Genomic DNA, 19,217 nt, shown 5'->3' with positions numbered 1-19,217 from the left:
GGGGCTGCCCAGAGGGGCGGTTGACTGCACGCCAGCCGGAAGCCCTCCCCTGCCCAAAGTGACCACAGACTCGTGTTCATGGACACGACGTCCTTTTTAGGTATGGTGGTCTCACTTTAGTCCACTGGGCACACGAGGAAACTGAGGCCCAGGACAGGAGAGCAGGAGGAAGAGGGGGGTGTGTGTGTGTGTGTGTGTGTGTGTGTGTGTGTGACAGAGACAGAGACAGAATTATCAGCCTCTTTCTTGATTCTTTAGAATAACCTGATGCCCCAGACCACTTCCAAAGCTGTGAAATACCGATTCATTCATTCATTCATTCAACATATACCTATATTTAACTGAGTGCCTATTACATACTAGGCATGATGCTTAACTCTGGGAAATCTAGCAGAAGACAGGACAGGGCAGACAAAAATTGGATCCTTCATGGAATATGGATACTAGTTGTGGGGTAGAGAGGAAAAAAGGTAAATCCTCAATGAAAAACAAAAAAAGGGGGGGCTAGTGCCCCAGTCTCAGGAGTAAGGCAGGGGTGGTAGGACAGAAAGTCACTGGCCTGAGTGTGGAAGGGCCAGTTTAAAGAAGATGAGCTTGGAAGGCTTCCTGGAGGAGGTGATGTTTGAGCTGGAATGCTCGCTGTTTCCGCGTGTCAGGAACGAGCTGAGGGCTGGGCACCTGCAGGCTGGGACTGGGCGAGCCGACCTCTGACACGCTTCCTCTTCCCCTGGAGGGGGAGAGGTTGAACAGAAACCCCCCAAACGATTGCAGCTGCAGCTGAGGTCTTGCCTGCAACTTCCGGGGAGACCCTGAGCCGGCGTCACCCTCTAAGTCACTCCCAGATCCCGGACTCCCCAGAAACTGAGATAATACTTAACTGTCTTTAGCGCTGCAAAGTTAGGGGGCATTTTGTTGCACAGCAACGGATAACTACTCCAAGGGCCACCTCGGAGGGAGAGGTTCCTTCTGAGAGGGAGGAAATCTTTCCTGGAAACTTGCCAGCAGGGGACCGCATCGTGTCACATGATCGGGACTAGACCAATCCCTGGCAGGGGGCGTGGTCTTCTTGAACCGGTCAGCACGCTCCCCCCCCCCCCCCCCCCCCCGGGGCCGGGTCTGCAGGACCAGAGAGGGTGGCCGATGCTGAGGCAAAACCAGGGAGTGTGTGAGCACTTCCTCCTGACCTCCAAAGCCTCCCAGTACATTCTTCCATGCAGCCACTACCATTTATGGAGCACTAACTGTATGCCTGGGTTTTCACCTGCGCGGAGCTCTGGCTCCACGGCGTTCCCGCATCCACTTGCCCTCATCTTAGCCTTTGCACGAGCTGGTCCTGCCCCTTGGCGTGTCTTTATGCCCCTGTTGCCGGTTCAGGTCCCACCCTTCCTGGGAGGGCTTCAGGCTCCACCTCCTCCAAGAAGCCTTCCAAGCCTCCCACCCACAGATTCCCTGGACAAATGGGGTGATTTCATCACTATCACCGCCCACACTTACCCATGACCTGCACTCGCCGATCTGCTTGTAGTTGGTCTCTCCTCTGCCGGCCAAGAGGGCAGGTGTGGGGTGGCTCTTGTTACCCCTTCTCGCTTAGAAGGGATCTGGCCACTTAGGTTCCAACCCTGGTCCTCTGCTTATTGGCTGTGTGACCTTGGGCAAGCTGCTTTAACCTCTCCGTGCCTCAGTTTCCTCATCTGCAAGTGGAGAGGATACTAGCACTTCCCCACAGGGGATTCAGTGGCATCTCGTATGCTCTCGTTAATGAATTAATGAGTTAGACAGAGCCTTCTCTGTTGGAGGCTGACTCCCTTTGTTGTGTCCTGGGGCTCAGGAGGGCGATGCCCCTCCCCCACCCCCAAAGGTTTCCGTTGCAGTTGCTGACGGTCATCCTGGCTTTGGTCCCAAGGGTGAGTTCCAGGCCTCGCGGGCTGGCCGACCCAGCCCATGATGCCGATGGCTGGACCCTGAGCCCCTAAGTCCCTGGCAAGAGACCGCCTTTCTCGAATGTGTGCTTCTTTCCAGACAAGATGTCTGGCAGGAGCTTCCTTCCTCAAGCAGCCCCACGCAGGGTGCCTTCCCCTGTGTCGCCCAAGGGTGCACCCGGGTCCAGGCCCGGGGAGCAGGACAGCAGGCCAGGCTCATTAGAAGTCAGACCCCAGTTTCCCTTGGCTTCTCCTTTCCACTCAGTGCTGCCCTGGGGAATTGCTCTGGGGGCCGGGACTCTGGGTTCTTAGTAATAATAATAGAAATAATGACGCCATCTATGGAGATCTCCCCACATGCCCGGCTCTCGGCCAAATAGATTGTTTCAGGGGACTGGCCCAGCGGCCCTGTGAGTGGGTCATAGCGTTGTCCCCACTTTACTGATGAGGAGGCCGAAGCACGGAGGTGGTGGGGGGTGGTGGGTGGGAGCGAGGCACCGGCCCTGACGGGGACACCAGGGAACCCAAGCCTCAAGTCTGACAAGCTGGAGACATTCTTGAGGGCTGGGCTGTGACTGGCATGACTGCAGCCGAGAACAGGGGAGACTCTGGGCTTGGGGTCGGGCTGACCCGGGTGAAGCTAGCTCCTCACCCACCAGGCAGTTCTTAGGACCTCAGCTCCTCAGTGTCCTTATCAGTGCGATGGAGCTGGGTGTGGCCCTCCCTCTAGGTGGTTCAGAGCACTGCAGGAAAAAAGACCTCCGTATGCGTGTGTATACCCAGCAGACAGTAGATGCTCAGAAACTAAAGCTGGAAAGACAGCAGGAGGGTGTAATTCCATCAGATATCCTTGGAAAGCAGGCCTCTGGCTGTCCTTCACTTTTCTCAAAGTGCAGGCTTTGAGGAACCAGTTACTTTCAAGTGGGAATAAACAAGATGAAGGACGAGAGGAAAGAGCCCTTGGTATGACTTTTGGTTGCAGATAATGGAAAAACCTTACCCAGTGTTGTAAACAAACTGGGTTTAATTTTCTCATACAAAAGGAGGTCTGGGAGGTGGGAGAGTTGGCTCCAAAGCTCAGGTCTTTCCACATCACTGTCTCTGCTTCTCCTGGCCTTTCCCTCAGATCACAAAGTGGCTGTCATGACGCCAGGCATCACATCCACATTCAAAGCAGGAAAAAAAAGGCACTGGGAACATTAAATATCTTTGCCTTTTTTTTTTAAATCAAAGGAAGCAAAACATTTCCCACTATCTCCCCAGTTGCCTTCTACTTCCATCTCATTGGCCAGAACTGCAAGGGAGCCTGGGGAAAGCAGACGGTTAACTTTTCTAGGCCTGGTGGTAGATGCAGGCATGGAGAAAAGGCTGGGAAAGGGTGGTGTGTCAGTCACAGTGTCTGTCACAGAGAGCCTGCTCCTTGCCAATTTCTTTGAATTTGGGACTTGGAACCTTGGAGCCGAGTCACCTGAGTTTGGATCCTGGCTCTCGGGCATTTTCTCGCTGTGTGACTCAGGGAAGTTACTTAACCACTCTGTGCTTCAGGTTCCTTCTCTCTAAAATGACAACTACATTAGTACCTCCTTTGGCGGGTCCTTAGGTGGATGAAATGTTCATGCGAGCAAAGTACTTCGACAGTACCCAGCACATACAAAGCGATATGTAGGTTTTAACTAAGATCTTCCCCACTGTCTTCCCTCCCAGACCCCAACGTGGATGAAAACTGACACAGGTCAAATTGTCCTGGTTTTTGTATGACTCATTATGGATTAACACAAGCGCCCAAAACACACCTCGTAGGATGATGGAGACCGGCCGACTCCGCAGGGCAAACGGTCGCGTCGCAGGTTTGCCTCGCGACTTCCCTCATATCCAGCCAGGAGACAGAAACAGCTCAGCCTTTTCTCCATCTACAAACCGCTCTACTTCCTCTTCCCTTATGGAGGGCACAGGGCTGCACAGAATAGTACTTAAAAGAACAGGAAAGGCCATTCCAGAATCCAGTGCTAATAAAATTACTCTAAAAGCATTTCTCCCCTGTTCGAAGTTAACTCGCTCCTAAAGATGATAAACTCTCCCGCTGCTGGTGGCCCTTTCAGGACCAAGGAGGCGAGAGAGCCTCCAAAGGAGTAGATTTCAGCCTCCCGCCAGAGTCCTGTTTTCTAGGGGCTCTGAGGTAGTCTGGGCACCAGAAGTACCAGTTTGGTGGCTGGCGGGAGGCAAGCGCTGGGAGGCATTTAGAAGCCGTCTGTGTGCTGTCCTGGGGAAGGAAATGGGCAGCCTGCTGTCTTCTGACCTCCGGGGTTCCTCTTTATGAGCTTTCAAAAACAAAGGCTACAGGGAGAAGACAATACACTATTGACGGGTACCTGAGGAAAATGCTGGAATGTTTGGCTCATTTAAGCTGGACGAGGCCCAGATCCTGGAGGCTGTTCTGGAGATTGGACACTTGGAACAATATTCTGGCTTTTACTGGGTGAGTCACTCGTGGGAGACAGAGAACCGTGTTGTTGGCGGTTTCGTTCTGACTTTACGACAACTCATGCCTTTCCTTCCTCACCCCCTTTATGCCGGCTCAAAAGACCATTCAGTACCTGACGTGGAGAGAGGCCTGATTTCTCTTGATCTGCTCCTGGGAGACTCTCAGTAGAACTTTCTTTGGAGATGGGGACATACTGTGGTGTGCTGGCGGTTGCTTTGTGAATTACCAGGCACCATTACTGTGGGAACGAGTCACGGGGCTTTGAAGGTTTGACCTTCTGGAGTCCTTGAATGTGCAGCTGACCAGCAAAAGGAATGTTTCTCCCTCGGGGCCCTTTTGGAGCTGGGGACGTTCCGGACCACAGCGCTGGGGCCTGGGATTACTTTCTCTACCAACACAAGCTCAGATGAAGTCCTAGAGTCTGTGGGTGACAGGGCCACTCAGACCTCCTGCCCAGCTCTAACTGGCTTTCCCACAAGAGCTCACTGCATCATTTACGAACTAGAGCGTACATTCCAATGAATTACATCCTAAGAATTCAAGGTAGTCACGAATGGCCCATTTTGACCCGAACTGTCACGACGGTTCCATGCTGTGTGTCCAGGGCCACGGAGCACGACACAGGCATTACAAATGATGGGGTGACCTGTGTGTGTTCAGCATGAATTAATGTCCCAGGCAAGCCGTGATACAAAAAAGAACAAAACAAAACAAAAACAAAACAGTCACGGAACAATATAGACCGGGAAATGGGGGGAAAAAAGAAAAATGAAAAACAGTTAAAAACCAAATCAAGAAATTTCTGTTGAGAGGTGGTATGGCAAAGTGGTCAACGGTGAGGGTCAAAGGCAGACTGTCTGAGTCTGACCCTGTTCCACGGCTAGCTAGCCCTGGCCCTCTCTGAGCCTCAGTTTCTCTGTCTGTAAAATGGGGATAATAGTAACACCCTCGGGGGATTGCCAGGGGCCATCTAGAAGGATCTGTTAAATAAAGGAATCCGGCCCTTCCAAAGGACCCCACCACTGCTGCCTGGGGTTATCACCTCTTCACTGGGAGTGGGGACCAGGAGGGCAAGATGTCCTTCCCACCACATTTCTACAAATCATGGAACTTCCTAGCGTCAGCATGTGTGGGTTACATGTATACACTTTTAATAATAATTAAAAAAAGAAAATGAGTCGTGCAATTTGCAAAGGGTTAATGTGCAAGGCATTTTCAAGATGTCCCAGCCCAGCCCACCACCCACAGAGAGGCCATCCTGCAGGTTGGGGGGTTGGGGAGGGAGACGGAGCACAGGGCGGCTCAGCCCCACGGGCAGGGCTGTGCAGGGCTGTGGGTGGGGGCAGGCTGTCTGGCAAAGGAGGGCAGGGCCGCGGACCTTTATCAGAGCTGGGTGGGGAGATGGCTTTCCTCTCCTGTTTCCTGGGGGCTTTGGGACTGAATGAAGGCCTTTAGACGAGCAGGTTCCTTCCTGCCTGGTGCGATGAGCTGAGATTAAAGGCTCTGTTGACGCACAAAGGAATAGTTCCATCTGGAAAATTCCGTGGCACGGGGAGACTTACCAGGCCTTTAACGCAGGGGTCTGGGAATTCCTGCGTGTTCACGGAGAGCTCAGAGCGGTGAGGTGGAAAGGGGCCTATTCGGTTGTGTGGTTAATTTTTATGGAGCTAGACCTACTACGTGCCAGGCCCCATTCTAGGCACCGAGGACATGGCTGAGAGAGGAATAAATGAATGTGGGAATTCTAGCTAGTTGTGAGTTCTACAAAGATGATGGAAAATTTGATGGGGTCGAAGGGGACTGAGTGTAGGGTGTGGGGGAGCAAGTCCCCTTTCAGCCGAATGCTAAGGGAGCAGGAGCATTCTGGGCAGAGGGGAGGCGGGGGTGGGGGGCTTGGCAAGTTCTGGAAAGTGCAAAGAGGTCGGTGTTGCTGGAACCGGATGGTGTCGGGTGGGGTGGGGGGAAATGGTGGGAATGCAAACTGGTTTGGAAATGGGGTCTGTGACCAGGTTGAGATGAGGTCATTAGGGTGGGCATTAATCCCATGTGACCTGTGTCTTTATGGGAAAGGCGGAGACACAGGAGAACGTCATGTGCGGAAGAAGGCAGGGGTGGGCAGGACGCAGTAAGGGCTAGGAATACCTAGGGAGCCACCAGAGTCTGCGAGAAGCAAGGAAGGTCCCTCCCCAACAGCCTCTGGGGGGAGTTCGGCCCCGCCCACACCTTGATTTCAGGCCTCTAACCTCCAGAGCTGTGCTGGGCCACCCAGCTTGGGGGTGGGTGGGGGTAGGAGGGGGGGCTTTGTTATAGCACCCCCTAGGCTGCTAGCACGTGCCCTTCATCAGGGCCCATGGGGCTCCATGACTGGCCACAGCCACACAGCCGGTCAAGGTCACAGTCAGGACTTGAACTTGGCCACAGCTCGGTGCCAATCCAGTGCAACGGCCCCTCTGTCCCCACCTGTGCCTTCCCCCATGCTCTGCAGGGTTAGGGCTTCTCCCTGGCTCTGGGCATCTTGTCTAATGCAGGTTCCAGCTCAGTAGCTCGGGGGTGGGCCTGGCTCCCACCCGAGGCCGATGCCGTGGGTCCACGGACTGGGCTCTGAGCAGCAAAGCACTTGAGGATGACTTAGCTGTGACCCAGCCACCATCCACTTCTACCTCCCAGACTGTTATTTTGTTCAGTATTCGTCCCTCAGGGACAATGACTCAGTCCAGCTCAGGGGTGAATCCCAATTAATTTAGCCGGGAGTCAGCAAACTGATTTTCTGTAGAGTCAGATAATAATTCTTTTAGGCTTCACGGGCCAGACCATTTCTGCTGCAACTACTCAGCTCTGCCGTTGTAGCACAAACTCAGCCCTACGTAAAAAACAAAAAAGTGTGTGGCTGTGCACCGATAAATCTTTATTTACAGAAACAGACTTGGGGCCAGACTTGCTGACCCCGGGTCTAAGCCAATCCATGGCTGCCTATGTCCCTTGCCAGGGGTTCACGTGACCCAGCTCTAGCAATGAGATGTGAGGGGGACTCCACTGGGGACTATGGGGAATCTTTCCTTGCTCTTTAAAAAGAGAAACATGGGGAGTTCGGGTAGCTCAGTTGGTGAAGAGGCTGCCTTCAGCTCAGGTCACGATCTCAGGGTCTTGGCTCCCTGCTCAGCAGGGAATCTGCTTCTCCCTCTCTCTCTGCCCCTCCCCCCTGCTTGTGCCTTCTCTCTCTCACTCTCAAATAAATAAATAAAACCTTCAAAAGAAAGAGAGGGAGAGAAACACGAGGAAGAGATGACTGGCTCATCTTGGGCTGCCCTTTGTCCTGGTGGGATGTGATGACTGGATCTGCTGCAGCCATTTTGGGACCTTGAGGGTAGTGATCTACATTGAGGGTGGTAGAAGGCAGGCAGGGAAGGGCCCTGGTCCTGCCGCCACCATAGAGGAGCTGAATCAACCCTCTCAGAAGCTTCATCATAGGACTTCTTACAGAAAATATGAACCTGCGTCATTATTAAAGGTGTTTGAGTTGGAGTTTTTGGGTTATTTGCTGCCCAAGACATCTTGACTGATACAGCCTCCCTCAGGTGCCCCAGGCCGCTGAGCGGCTAGCCTCTCCTTCCCCAAGTTACAGTGCTCTTCCTTCCGCCCCACAGGCAGTGACCCTTGCTGAACTGGGAGTCTAGAGATTTGGTTCCCTACCCCAAATCCGTGTGACTTTGACCAAAACAGTGGCCTTCCATCCGCAAAAGGAGGGCAACTCTACTGGTCAGACAGGTTTGCTGTGAGGTCCTGGGCAGGTAAAGTAGCCACAGGGAGGACAGTGACTCACACAGTCCGGGGTCCACCCACACATCCTGGCTCTCTGCCTCCCATCCGGCATTTCCCCGTGCCCTCTTGCCTAGGTTCTGCGTCCCACTCTTGGGCTGCTGGAAGTGTTTCGGCCCCCTGCTCTAACGGCTTCGTGCATGTTAACTGATCTGATCCTCCTAAGGCCTCTCCAGAGTGGGTGCTGTTATCCCATACTGCAGAAGGGGAACCTGAAGACCAGAGAGCCTCAGTAACTTGTCCGAGGTCACACAGCTTGTCTCACTCCAGAGTTCCTGTCGTAACCGTTGTTCTGTACTATGCGATGGAGTTCTGGGGCCAGAATTCCCGGGTTTGAACTTGAACCGTGACCTCGGGCAAGTTCTGTTGCCCCTTTGGACCTCAGTCTTTCATCTACTAAATGGGCTCCATGAGAATTAAGTGAGTAACATTTCTAGAGGGTAAGGACACAAGACTCATCGGCTGGAATTCGTTATTGTTGAGAGGGATGTCTCCATGCCGGCTTTGCCCTGCTGATGTGGTGAGTGGGTGAGGAGCTCTCAGGCCCCTGGGGGTCCCCTGTGGGAGGAGAAGGGAGAGCTGACCAGCTGCGCCCCAGCCCACCAGTGCTCAGGAGGGCAGGACGGGGCCCACGCAGAGGAAGGGCAGCCAGCCCCGTTGCCATGGTAGCAGCCTCCAGCACTTTCCCAGCTGTCTGAGGAGCCCGTGGGGTCTCCGCCCACCTCCCCTGCTGAGGGCAGCCAGGTGGCTGGGGAGTGTGTGTTGGGGGGTGCTGCTTACTCAGGGACGGCCTCCTGATTTGCAGCTGGGGCGGCTTCTGGTCCTAAGTGCACATCACTCAGGTATGACCCACGAGGGAGGCCACACAGGGAAACCTCAGGGCTGCCCCTGAAGCCCCATGAGCACCGAGAGTCTCCCACAGGCCAGAGCAGGCAGCCCCTGAGGCCGGCCAGGGGAGGGAAGCCCGCCATGCGTCAGTCCAGGGGGGCAGGAGCAGGCGAGGTTTGAATCCAGCTCGGTCACTGTCTAGCTGGGTGGCCTTGGGCAACTTACTTTCTCTCTCCAGGGCTCAGTTGCATTGTCTAAGAGAAATAAATAACAGCCATGAAACGGGCCCCACAGAACCTGCCCCTTAAGGTCACTGTGGGGGACTTGCGTCCCGCAGGGGCTCTGCGCCAACCCGTCCCTAAGTGCAGCTCTGACCTTGTGAACACAGGCTGCATGCTGGGGACTGTGTTAAGCACTTTGGGCACAAGCCCTGGAATCCTCCCCGGTCTGCGATGTTCTATCAGTGTTGTTCCTATCTGACAAATAGGGAAACTGAGGCACGAGGAGGTTAAGCCCCAGCAAGGCCTCTGCTTCCCGCAGTCCTCCTCTGTTTCACTGAGTAGGGTCCCTCAGATAACACCCAGGACAGGAGTCGGCATTTACTGGGCACCTACTGAATGCAGGCATGGTTCTGGCTCCTGGGGTGAGCGGAGATGAATGGGGCAGGACTGGGATCCTCTGAAGGCAGCACCAGACAGCTCAGAGACCCCCAAGTTCTCTGTCTCCTCTAGGATTTCTCGATTCTGGCTTAAAGGGGGGTCAAGTGTACCCCATGACCTCTGTCTTGGAAAGGCCAGCAACACACAGTCTGACAGCAACGATGGCAAACTCTGCTCTTGGGGCCTCCGGTCTGTCTCTTCTGCCTGACGGCTCCTTTTGGGTAAATATTAGGTCAAATCAAACTTCTAATTCCCTGTCAAGTTGTTTGTGCCCCCCCCACTCCAGCCAGATGTCCCCTCCCTGCCTCCTTCCCCAGGACACATGGAGCCTCAGGGTGGCACGAGGGAGCGGTTCAAGCCCTAGGGCCATTTTGGGGTCTCTGCTGGGCTGTGCCGGGGTGTGGCTGGTGTCTGTGCCCTGGACATCCCAATGCCCCGGGAGCTGGGGTTCGTCCTGCCTGTGGGGCGGGCACACAGCAAAGAACCCCTTCGGTCCCCCCCCCAGCTCCTCCCAGACCCCGCCCCTCCCGGATGTCACTCTTGGCCACTGCAGCCAGGCTCGGAACCTTGGGCAAGGGTCTCTCTGAGCCTCAGCTTCCTTGTCTGTAAAGTGGAGTTGGAGATCCCCGCTCCACTGAGAAACCCCCCATCCTGTTTTGTGGAACTGAAATAATGCCGAGAAAGTGCTTTACAAACCAGAACCCTGTCCTTGTGACTCATTTCTGTCCTACCTTCCTGGCTTGCCCAGTGTGGAGCGGTGGAAAAAATATGTGCGTGTGAAACTCTCCTCCTCCTCCCTTTTGTACTCCTTCCCCTCCCTCCTCCTCCCTCCCTTCCCCTCCCTCCCCCTCCCTCCCCCTCCCTGCCCCTTTTCTCTCCCCCCTTCCCTCCCCCTTCTTCCCTCCCCCTCCCTCCCCCTCCCTGCCCCTTTTCTCTCCCCCCTTCCCTCCCCCTTCTTCCCTCCCCCTCCTTCCTCCTTCATTCCCTTCCCCCTCCTTCCTCTCTCCTTCACTCTTCTCCTGGCTTTTACAAAAAAGAAATCCGGAGCTCAGAGCAGTGTTCCCCGGTGGGGGTTCCGCCCCCGTAGCGGGTGATGGAGACCCCAGAAGACAACTCAGCCCTCCGGAGCTGCCGGCCAGCGTGAGGAGGGAGCATTATTCTCTGTAACGTCGCGGTCATCCTCGGCACTTTTCATGTTCAAAGTGCTTCCTTGGCGCTAAATAATTAATTCTCCCCACGCTCCCGTGTGAGGGAATAAATAAATGTCACTTGTACGGGGTGACTAAGCCCGCAGGGCGCCAAGGCTGACAGCTTCAGGCACGGAGGGGTCGGCTGGGGACAGCGAGCGGAGGCTCAGCCCTGGGCCCCGAGCTCGGGATGGCCCGGCCTCTCCTGCGCCTTCATCTTCCGGGATGCGAAATGGGAATCATCCTGGGCTCCCGTCCCAGACTTACTGGGACAAGGTCAAATGCAGCCTCCCAAATACAGGTGGAAGGTGGGCCCAAGGCTTCCTGCCCGGGGAGGCCCACATCACCGCCCCCCACAACCCCAGGGGTCTTCTTCCCCAGACTCCTCCCCTCCTCACCCCTGCCCTGCCCAGCCTCACCCGCTCCAGCCTAGGGGCCTTGACTCCCCAGGGCCCTGAGCGCACCGAGCCTGTCCATCAAGGGCTTTTCCTAGCTCTTCTCTTCCCCTGGGAGCCTGAGCGCTGGCTCCTCAGGCCATCTAGGTCTCCGCTCCATGTCACTGCCTCCGAGAAGCCTTCCTTGACTGTCCCATCTACAATGGGCAAATGGATAAGGATGTCATTGCCTCTCCCCTCACCCCTCACCCCTGTCTGGTCAAGTACTCAGTGGGGCCCTGGAGACCGCGAGCTCTGTGAAGCCGGGGACCCTGTCCCGGCTCAGCAATGCATGCCTAGCGCCCAGCACACAATAGTTGCTTAACGAATCGTTTGTTCAAGGCCACGTCCCGGGGCCTGGAATAGCTCGAGGCACATAGTAGGTGCTCAGTAAACACTTGTTTGCTCATGGATGCCATCAGCTGACACAGAGTAGATGTCTAATATGTATTTGTTTTGTTCATGGCAAGCATGAACAAATGTTTCATTTTCTTCTGGCACATAGTAGGTGCTCAACAAATATTTGTCCTGTTCGCTCTTGTATCTTTAGTGCCTAGCAGTTAGTAGGCACTTGGTGTTAGCGGATAAGAGAAGGTGTGGATAAAGTCGGATAAAGGGCTCTGCTCTCCCCCGAAACCCAGACTCTTCCAGAACAGAGATGCCTACATTGTGCAGTCAGGGCGGCGGCAGCTGCGAGCCCACCTCTGGCTGGCCCTGTGTGCATCGGTCATCTTGCTCTGAGGAGCATCCCCGGGCCTCCCAGGCAGCACACGGCTCCACCACGCTCCATCAGCTTTGAGGAGACTCGCCCCAGCGCCAGGCCTGGCCACGCCGGGAAGGGGGGGCCCCGCAGATGGCTAGCCATCTGGCCGCACAGAAGGCTGTCTGGGCCGGCGCCCCCGCACAGGCCCACGCTGTACTTCCTCTTCCTTTCTGTGCCGGGGGACCAGTGGGGGGACTCCAGGGCAGAGCCAGGGGTCCCTGCCCCTCCCCAGACTTCTGGGTCTCATCCGGGCACCCTGGAATGTGTTGCACGTGCACCTGGCCTCAGCGTCCAGGATGGACTGGGCTGTGGGGTCTCTAGAGGGGCGTGGCCAGGGCATCGAGGGCGGGGCCAGGTGGGCAAGCACAGGCTCCCTAATCCCCCCGCCCCCTCCGAGGAGCCAGACAGCTGACTCTTCCTCCTCCCCGGGGTCAGCTGAGACCAGATGGTGCTGTTGTTGCCCCCCCAAGGCCTCACTGCAGCGACAGAGCCCGCAAAGGACGGGCAGGCAGGACCTGGGGACAGAGGACAGGAGCATGTCTGCATGTGTACACACGTGTGTGTGAGTGTGTGTCTGCGTGTCCGCAGACGCCTGGAGGAAGATGGCATGTGGCAATTTCCGGATCGTGCATTTGAGTGAGGCACCGTCTGTGGTTGAGTTCACGGGGTGTGTGTGTGTGTTTGTGTGTGTTTGTGTTTGTGTAACTATCCCTGCGTTTGAGCACACATACCCCTGACTGCGTGTGTGCCTATGTGGGACTGCGTGTGCTGTCCCAGGGATGTTTCTGCAGATTTTCCATTTTGGGGCAGGCCTCTGTGCAGGTCCGAGTGTGCACGGGATGGATTTGTGCACAGGCCAGTGGGCGGCCTGCCTGGGTGCGTGCCAGCCAGCACACACAAGAAGCTGGTGTGTCTGGTCTATCTGCGTGCATCTGTGTGTGCGCGCGCATGTACCATGTACTGCATGCGTAGCTGTGGACTTATGGACGTGTGGGTGTGCGTGAGTCTATGCATGTGTATATTTGTATGTGTGGATGTATGTGTTTGCGTTTAGGGAGGCGTGTATGTGTGTGTGTGCCCACATGTGTGTGCGCAGGGCGGTGGTGAATGTGTGGCTATAGCCTCATCGGAGCCTGGACATCAGGGCCAGGTCACTTGGGTTCACATCCCAGGCCTGTCACTTACTGGAACACGTGACTTTGGGCAAGTCACTTTAACACCTTGGACTGTGGTAGGGCAGCGCAGCTCCCGTGGGAGCCCCAGGGATCTTGGGCTCTCCCTGGGGGTCAGAAGAGAGTTCAGGGAGTTAAGGAAGATTTTCTTAAGAAATCCACATTTGAACTGGATCTTGAAGGATGAGTAGGAGTTCAACGGTCAGAGGAAGTGGAGAACCATCCAGGCAAAGGGCCCAGCATTTAAGAAGTTGGTGATTCTCAGCTGCCGTCTTCTCTTCCCCGGATGCTGCCGAAAGCTCCTCGGCTGGTCTCTCACCCCCTTTCTGAAGTGCATTCTCCACTTGGACCAGACTCCCTGCTTCCTTAAGACCTTGCCCTTGGGCTAGCCCCTCGGCTTCTCCTGGGACGGTTGGGGGCTGGTTTCCTCCCTTTGCCCCTCCTCATGCAGACGAGGAAGGTGACACCCAGCAAGGCACAGAGGTCCCTTGAGGTCACACAATAGAGCCCAGAACAGAACAGTTTCCCAAGGCCTGGCCCAGGCTCTGTTAGGGGGCCCCAGTGGGGGGTCTCCAGTTCAGACTTGAAATGTAAACCCAGCCTGTCCTTTGATACACACGTGGTGGAAGTGATATGCAAATGTCATTAATAGAACACATTCATTTGGGCACCGTTTGGCCGGCTCAGGAGCCACAGCAGGGGCCAAGGCAGAAGCAGCTCCCTTAGGAACTGGCAGCTCGGACCCCTGCCGTCTAGCCTGGCGGCCTCGTGGGTCCTCACCAGGGGGAGGTAGGAGGGTCAGAGGCGGAGAAATTGAGACATGGGGGCAGAGGGCCAAGCGATGTGGGGCCACCAGCCAAGGGAGGCAGGCGGCCTCTAGAAGTTGAAAAGGCAAGAAAACCTTCTCAGCCCGGAGCCTCCAGAAGGATCGCAGCCCTGCGGACACTGAGGGCTCGGACACTGAGGGCTCAGACCCTGCGAGGCCCCATTCAGACTCCCGCCCTCCAGAACCGTGAGATTCATTTCGGTTGGCTGAAGTTTGTGCTCATTTGTCATAGCAGCGAGTGCAAACTAAGACCTGCGACCATTTACATTGAAATGTCATGAAATTGCAGATTTAGTTGTCCTCCCCCTCTCCCCCAACACACACCAGCCACATTCCAAGTACCCAACCCTCCCCAAGCCACAAACGCTGCCTTAGAACAACAGAAACATTTTCTCAGAGATTTGGGAGGCCAAGCCCTGAATGCAAGGTGGGGGTGGGATCCTGCTCCCTCGGAGCCTTCCTGCCTCTTCCTGCCCCTGGTGGCTGTGGCTTCCTCGGTGTTCCCGGGCATCACTCCAGTCTCTGCCACCGACCTCCCCTCTGGGCATCACCGTGTCCGAACTTCCCTCTTCTTATAAAGACACCTGCCGTTGGATCGGGGTCCCCCAAATCCAGTGTGACCTCATTTTAGCCTGTTCCATCTGCATAGACCCTATTTCCAAGTAAGGTCGCACACCCAGGTAGACATGACTTGGCTTCAGTTTGGGGGGAGGGGGTGGAGACACTATTCAACACAATACAGGCCCTCAGCAATTATCCAGGGTCCTGGTGGGTGTAGACCTGTGCTCCCGGGAGGCAGGCTGGGTAATTAGGAGCACAGACAGAGGCTGGAGGTCCGGGTTCGAATCCCAGCTTCAACGCTAACTGGCTGTGTGACCTTCTGGGCAGCTACTTAACCTCTCTGGGTCCCACGTGGGCATGATAACAGCATCTCCCATTACCTCGTAGGGCTGTTGAGCATTAACGAGATAGAGCCCGGAGCCTCTTGGAGTCACCTCAGCACACAGCGAGCCCAGCCCCGAGCCCTTGCTATTATCGCAATTTATGATCTTGCCCAAATGGTTGGGAAGACCTGGGGTGATGCAGACGCAGCACTGAATAATGCTCAACAGCAAGAAAGTCGCTTCCTTTTTTCTCTCCATTCTTCCGCCAACTTCAAGGCGGAAGGTCTCCGTGGGGTGCTGATGTGTCTCTGTGCCCGGATAAGGCTGGCTCAGCTATCTTTCCAAGAAGACAGGAGAAAGTTCCTGTCTCAAAAACCATCGGGCAGCAGGATGGAGACCAGGTTTCGGTGACCTCCCCCCGACCCCGCAGTTTTGTTGCGTTTATTTTCACGCTCACCTTCCGTCTGGAGCAGGTGATATCGGCTTTCCGGTTAGGGGTGATCTGACCTTTCCTTCTGAAGTCACGGCTTCTCTTGAAGCCAAGAGAGAAATCAAGGTGTTGTTGTCACAGAATGGAGAAGATCCTAGTTCTGGCAGAGGGAGGCAGGATCTCTCCCCCAGGGGACACGGGGGCGGGGGGGGGGGCGCGGGGCTGTGTGCTGATGTCCCTTGTCCCGGGGCAGGCAGCCACCTGGGCATTGAGGTCAAGCGTGGAATGTTTCCTTGTATGCGTCAATGATTTGGTTATCTGGATTATCTTCTGTGTAGACTCTGCCTGGGGACAGTTCACATGCAGGCCCCTCTCCCTTCTTTTTGGAGGTGACCTGCCTGGAGTAGCTGGACTGGATGGGAACCAGGAAGTCCCACGGGACCTGAGTTAGGGGACCAAGGGCTGAACGGTGCTGAGAAACGGGGGAGCCTCCTAATCTCGGCAACAGGAAATTCTCTGGCCCGGTTTATGGATGCGCTTAGCAAGTTCACCGTCAAGGGCTTAATGCGTTCCGTCCCTTCAGGAGGTGACAAGTTCCATTCACAAGTCAGTGAGAGCAGGCGGGCCTGAGCTTCTGGAAGGGCCAACACAGTGGAGGACAGTCTGTCCCCAAGGCTCAGGGGGCTACCACTTTGTCCTGGGTGTGGCCGGGCCGGCTTCTGCCAGCAGCCACCAGGCCGCGTGCGGCTCCGGGCACTCAGGGACTCAGGCCCTCTCTCTCTCTCTGGGACAGACAAGCACGTCCAGGCATGCAGGCGTGTGACACTGGGCTGTGTTATCAGGCCACACTAGCCCCCGTGAGAGCCTCTGCCCACGGTCCCCCCATTTCCAGGATCTGTTGCTGTGTGACAAGTCACCCCAAACCCACCCGCTTAGCGGTGCAGCACAACAGCCATGACTGTATTGTCATGTCCCCGTTCTGGTGTTGATGGGGCTCAGCCCGGGGTTCCCGGGCGGGTCTCCCTGGCAGGCACGGCTGTGGGGTGGCAGGGCTCAGGTCCGCTCCAGGATCGCCCGCCATGCACTCATCTCACAACTCCTACAGTTGATGCTGGCTCTCCGCTGGGACCTCAGCCAGGGCTGTGGCCTCCACAGGTGGCCTGGGCTTCCTCACCGCATGGGGCCTCCAAGGAAATGTGTCCCAAGAGGATTAGGAGGAAGCTGCATCGCCTTCTGTCTTGTAGCCTCGGACGTCCCATCCCAGGACGTGTCCCTGGCCACGTGACGGCAGGAGGGACAACGACACATTGTAAAGGGAGTTTGTGAAAGGAGAGAGCTGGGGGCTGCCTTGGAAAGTCCACGGCCAGCCCCACCTTTCCGGCCCAGACTCTTCCGGGCCTGTGATTCTGCGGACCTCCAGCAGGCACCCGCTGTGTGCGAGCTGCTTTCACACGAATGCCGCGAACTCCCCTTTGCGGCGGATCTGTAATCTTCCCATTGACAGGGGCGGGCTCTGAGGGTTGGAAGGTCAGAATTTTCTAAGCCTGTGGCCTCAGTGATGGATTCCGGGAACATCAGGTGACCCAATCTGGTCCAGTCAAAGGTAATCCCAGAACTGTGGCAGGCCCCGCTGGGAATAGAGATTTCGGGAGGACTAACCGTGGAATTCAGCTGGGTCTGCTGGGATGCCTTTTCCATCTGGAGGGCAAGGCCTGCCTGAAAATGAAGCCAACATAAACAAACACAACCACGAGACAGAAAGAAGCAGCACTGGTAGGCAGTGCTTGAGCCCCTGGATCCAGCCCTACCTGAGGCTGGCCCTACCCTTAGATTTTGTTGTTACCAAAGCCAATTGCTTTTCTCTTTTAACTGAAGCCAGTTTGAGTTGGGGTTTCTTTCTTTCTTTTTTTTTTTTTTTAAATAGATTAACTTTTTTTTTTTTTAAGATTTTATTTATTTATTTGTCAGAGAGAGAGCATACAAGCAGGCAGAGTGGCAGGGAGAGGCAGAGAGAGAAGCAGGCTCCCCACTGAGCGAGAAGCCCGATGTGGGACTCGATCCCAGGACCCTGAGATCAGGACCTGAGCCAAAGGCAGCGGCTTAACCCACTGAGCCACCCAGGCGCCCATGAGTTGGGGTTTCTATGATAACTATGACTCTCAGCTTACCAAGAGGCAGAAAACAGTTTTCCATGATGCCGTCCCTACAGATACCAGCTCACAGCTTCTCTCCTCACGGCTTTTGGTCTCTGTGCTTTGTGGGGGCGGCCCCTTGACTGACACCAGACCCTGTGTGTCACCCACAGGCACCTGAAATTTCATCACCAGGGCTTCAGTCTTTGGGGTTCAACCTTCTTCAAACGATTGTTTTAAGATCTTGATCCCCGGAGAGCAGAACTCAGTCACTCTGGCCCACGGGAAAGCTGGATGAGGGCAGACAGAGCAGTGGGTAAGGAGTGACTGGGGACGTTCTTGGGGACAGTCGGCTCGAAGCAGAGGCAGACAGGGGATCAGCGTGGGCCAGAGCCTTGTCACAGCCCCTGTGCTGCCCCCTGTGCCAAGCGAGGCCCGTGACGGGCGTCCGTCTCCAGCCTGTCGCAGATGCTGGTGACCCCCGCTGGTGTGTGGATGGGACCGGGCTATTCTTCCCGGTCGTGTGGTTTTCCGCCGCATGGATGTACCACAGTTTACTTACCCACTCCCCTGAGGTAGGCTTCAGAGAGTTTCCAGTACGCCCCCTTTTAAATGTTAGCAGATGGCATCTTATGCTAAGCAGGAACATCTGAGAAAGCCCTGGGGGGATGGGCTAGCTGTATTTTATCTAGTGCATGGTACAAAAAATGCGTAAGGTCTCCTGGGTGGCTCAGTCTGTTGAGCATCTGCCTTTGGCTCAGGTCATGATCCCAGAGTCCCCCGATCCAGTCCCGCCGCCTTGGGATCCCCGCTCAGCGGGGAGTCTGCTCCTTCCTCTCTCTCCCCCTCCCCACTGCTTATGAGCCTGTGCTCTCTCTCTCTCTCTTTCTCAACTAAATAAATAAAATCTTTAAAAAATACAAAATAAATGCGTAAGTATTTAAAATCAAGATTATCCAGGAGCGGCGCCGTCCGGCTCGGGGCTCACTCTGGGCTCACCAGGGCTGCGCAAATCTCCACTGGGGAAGCTGGCCTGTGAGGTGAGAACCTGCCTCCCGGCCTTGCAAGGGCCTGGAAGCTAAGCTCCCGGCCCGCCCCTCCTCGGCCCTGGACAACAGGCCTTCTGGAAGCTGCCCGGGCCCCCGCCCGCCCTCAGCTGGATGGAGACATTGAGCCCAACTCATCCTGCCTTCAAAGGGCTCCTGTCTGATCCGGGCTCCCGGGTGAAGCCCCAGCCAAACCCTCGCCCAGGAAAGCACACTGGGCCCTTGTTTAGCTGCTGGCCGCCCGCAGGAGGTCAGCCCAGCGGCCCAGCAGGATCCCTGGCACGGCCTCACTGTGTGGCACTGGGGGCCGGCTCAGCGACCTGCCCCGCCAGCTCCAGGCCCGCACGGAGCCCCAGGCGCCTGGGAAGGAGGGAGGCCTCACACGGGGGACCCCGTGTGCCTGCGTCTGCTGCCTAGTGGGAGGGCCTGTCGCTGAGCTCAGGGTGCAGCTCACCCCCCTGCTGGCCTCCAGCTCGCTTTCTTCCTCTTGGGGCATGAATGGCTCCTGCCCACCCAGAACTCGTCTGTCCACCATTCTGTGCCTCCAGACTGAGAAAGGATTCTCCTGGTAAGAAGCCAGTCTTGGGCCCTGCCCACGTTCAAGGGGAGAGGATTACACGGGGATCTGAACACCAGGAG

The sequence above is a fragment of the Martes martes genome, assembly GCF_963455335.1.
Source record: "Martes martes genome assembly, chromosome: 13".
Lineage (NCBI taxonomy): Eukaryota > Metazoa > Chordata > Mammalia > Carnivora > Mustelidae > Martes > Martes martes.
Note: the sequence above shows the minus strand (reverse complement) of the source record.